This window comes from Chrysochloris asiatica, unplaced genomic scaffold (genome assembly GCF_000296735.1).
Source record: "Chrysochloris asiatica unplaced genomic scaffold, ChrAsi1.0 scaffold00107, whole genome shotgun sequence".
In the NCBI taxonomy this organism is placed as follows: domain Eukaryota; kingdom Metazoa; phylum Chordata; class Mammalia; order Afrosoricida; family Chrysochloridae; genus Chrysochloris; species Chrysochloris asiatica.
In genome coordinates this window covers 10,687,434-10,691,825 of record NW_006408625.1, presented here as the reverse complement: position 1 = coordinate 10,691,825, position 4,392 = coordinate 10,687,434, and positions in this window count along the sequence as shown.

Genomic DNA, 4,392 nt, shown 5'->3' with positions numbered 1-4,392 from the left:
CCTACTTAGTAGATCAGTCCAAAATATCCATGTACAGAGAGCCAACTACATGGCAGACGTATCCAAAATGTCCATATTCAGAAAGATAGCTATATGGCTGTGTAGTGCAACATTTCCATATACAGGGTTCTAGCTACAAGGAAGATGAGTTCAACTTGTCTATATACAGAGAGCTAGCTATATGGCAGAGTAGGGCAACATTTCCATGTACACAGTTCTAGCTACATGGCAAATGTGTCCAACGTGTCCATATACTGAGAGCTAATTACTTGGAGGAATAGTCCAATATATTTATATACAGAGAGCTTCCCACTTGGCAGATCATTCCAAAATATTCATGTACACAGAGCTAGCTAAATGCCAGTCAACTCCAAAATGTCCATATAAAGCGAGCTAGCTACATGGCAGTGTAGTGCAACATTTCCATATAGAGTCCTAGCTACATGGCAGATGTGTCCAAAGTGTCCGTATACTGTGCCCTCGCTACATGGCAGACAAGTACAATATGTTCAAATACAGAGAGACACCTACTTGACAGATCAGTCCAACAAATCCATGTACAGAGAGCTAGATACATGGCAGATATGTCCAAAATGTCTATATACAGAGGGCTACCTAAATGGCATTGTAGTGCAACATTTCCATATACTGAGTTCTAGCTACCAGGCAGATGAGTCCAACTTGTCTATATAGAGAGAGCTAGCTATGTGTCAGGGTAGTGCAACATTCCCATATAACGAGTTCTAAGTACATGGCAGATATGTCCAACGTGTCCAAATAGTGAGAGCCAGCTTCATGGCAGAGTAGTCCAACATGTCCATATACACTATATTAGCTACATGGCAGAGGTGTCCAACATGTTCATATACTGAGAGCTAGCTACATGGCAGACAAGTCCTGTAAGTTCATATACACAGAGCTCCCTAAATGGCAATTTAGTTCAACATATCCATGTACTGAGAGCTAGCTTCATGGCAGACAAGCCCAAAATGTCCATATACAGAGAGCTAGCTACATGGCAGAGTGCTGCAATATTTCCATATACAGAGTTCTAACTACATGTCCGATGCATCCAAGGTGTACATACACTGAGAGCTAACTACATAGCAGAGTAGTAAATCATTTCCATATACAGAGTTCAAGCTAAATGGCAGAGGAGTCCAAAGGGTTCATATACGGAGAGCTAGCTACATGGGAGGCAAGTTCAATATGCTCATATAAAGAGAGCTACCTACTTCGAAGATCAGTATAACATATCCATGTACAGAGAGCTAGCTACATGGCAGGCAAGTCCAAAAAGTCTATGTACAGAGAGCTACCTACTTGGCCGAGTAGTGCAACATATCCATATACAGAGTTCTAGCAAGATTGCAAATGTGTTCAAGGTGTCCATACATTGAGAGCTACCTATGTTGTCGACAAGTCCAATATGTTCATACAAAGAAAGCTACTTATTTGGCAGATCAGTCCAACATATCCATGTACGGAGAGCTAGCTACATGGCGGAGAGTCCAAAATGTCCATATACAGAGAGCTAGCTACATGACAGGGTAGCGCAACATTTCCATATACAGAATTCTAGCTACAAGGAAGATGAGTCCAACTTGTTTATATACAGAGAGTTTGCTACATGGCAGAGTGGTGCAACATTTCAATATACAGAGTTCTATCTACATGGCACATGTGTTCAACGTGTCCATATTCTGAGAGCTAACTACATGAAGGACAAGTCCAATATATTTATATACAGAGAGCTACCCAATTGGCAGATCAGTCCAACATATTCATGTACAGAGAGCTAGCTAAATGGCAGTCAACTCCAAAATGTCCATATATAGTTAGCTACATGGCAGTGTAGTGCAACATTTCCATATACAGAGTCCTAGCTACATGGCAGATGTGTCCAACGTGCCCTTATACTGAGCGCTCACTACATGGCAGACAAGTACAATATGTTCATATACAGAGAGCTACCTACTTGGCAGATCAGTCCATCATATCCATGTACAGAGAGCTAGATACACGGCAGACACGTCCAAAATGTCTATATACAGAGGTCTACCTAAATGGAATTGTAGTTCAACATTTCCAAATACTGAGTTCCAGCTACCTGGCAGATGAGTCCAACTTGTCTAGCTACGTGGCAGGGTAGTGAAACATTCCCATATACAGAGTTCTAGGTACATGGCAGATATGTCCAACATGTTCAAATAGTGAAAGCCAGATACATGGCAGAGTAGTCCAACATGTCCATATACAGTATATTAGCTACATGGCAGAGGTGTCCAACATGTTCATATACTGAAAGCTAGCTACATGACAGACAGGTCCAGTATGTTCATATACACAGAGCTCCCTACTTGGCAGATTAGTTCAACATATCCATGTACAGAGAGCTCGCTTCATGGTAGATGAGTCCAAAATGTCCATATACAGAGAGCTAGCTACATGGCAGGGTAGTGCAACATTTTCATATACAGAGTTCTAACTACATGTCCGATGTGTCCAAGGGGTACATACATGGCAGAGTAGTGAATCATTTCCATATACAGAGTTCAAGCTAAATGGCAGAGGAGTCCAAATGGTTCATATACGGAGAGCTAGCTACATGGGAGGCAAGTTCAATATGCTCATATAACGAGAGCTACCTACTTCACAGATTGGTGTAACATATCCATGTACAGAGAGCTAGCTACATGGCAGATGAGTCCAAAATCATTATATACAGAGAGCTAGCTACATGGCAGAGTATTGCAATATTTCCATATACAGGGTACTAGCTACAAGACAGATGTATCCCACTTGTCTATATACACAGAGCTAGCTACATAGCAGAGTAGTACAACATTTCCATATACAGGCTTCTAGCTACATGGCAGATGTGTCCTACGTGTCCATATACTGAGACAAGTCCAATATGTTCATATACAGAGAGCAAACTAATTGACAGATCAGTCATACATATCCATGCGCAGAGACTCGATATATGCCATACGAGTCCAAAATGTCCATATGCAGGGAACTAGCTACATGGCAGGGTAGTGCAACATTTTCATATACAGAGTTCTAGGTACATGGCTGATGTGTCCATCGTGTAAAATACACTGAGAGCTAGCTACGTGGCAGAGCATTTCAACATGTCCAATTACAGGGTACTAGATACATGGCAAATGTGTCCAACTTGTCCATATACAGAGAGTCAACTACATGGCAGACATGTAACATATGTTCATATACAGAGAGCTAACTTCTTGGAAGATCAGTCCAACATATCCATGTACAGAGAGCTAGTTTCATGGCAGACGAGTCCAAAATGTCCATATACAGAGAGCTAGCTAGATGGCAGGGTAGGGCAACATTTCCATATACAGATTTCTAGCTAGAAGGCAGATGAATCAAACTTGTCAATATACACAGAGTTAGCTACATGGAAGTGTAGTTCAACATTTCCATATACAGAGTTCTAGCTACATGCCAGTTGTGTCCAACGTGTCCATATACGGAGAGCTAGCTACAAGGCCAAGTAGTCCAACATGTCCATATGCAGGATACTAGCTACATGGCAGATATGTCTAACATGTCCATATACTGAGAGCTAGCTACATGGCAGATAAGTCCAATATGTTCATATACATAGATTACCTACTTGGCAGATCCGTCCAACACATCCATGTACAGAGAACTAGCTAGCTATATGGCAGATGAGTCCAAAGTGTCCATATACAGAGAATTAGCCCTATTGCAGGGTGGTTCAACATTTCCATATACAGAGTTCTAGCTACATGGCAGATGAGTCCCATGTCCATATACTGAGTGCTAGCTGCATGGCAGAAAAATCTAATATGTTCATATACAGAGAGCAAGCTACATGGCATGGTAGTGCAACATTTCCATTTCCAACAAGTCCATATACTGAGAGCTAGCTACATAGCAGACAAGTACAATATGTTCATATACAGAGAGCTACCTACTTGGCAGATCAGTCCAACATATTCATGTACAGGAAGCTAGCTACATTGCAGATGAGTCAAAAATGTCCATATACAGAGAACTAGCTACATATCAGTGTAGTGCAACATTTCCATATACAGAGTTCTAGCTATAAGGTAGATGTGTCCAACTTGTCTACATACAGAGAACTAGCTACATGGCAGATTAGTGAAGCATTTCCATATAGAGAGTACTAGCTACATGGCAGATGAGTCCAACATGTCCATATACTATGTGCAAGCTGCATGGCAGAAAAGTCTAATATGTTCATATACAGAGAGCAAGCTACATGGCATGGTAGTGAAACATTTCCATATAGAGAGTTCTAGCTACATGGCAGATGTGTCCAACATGTCCATATACTGAGAGCTAGCCACATGGCAGAGTAGTTCAACTTGTCTG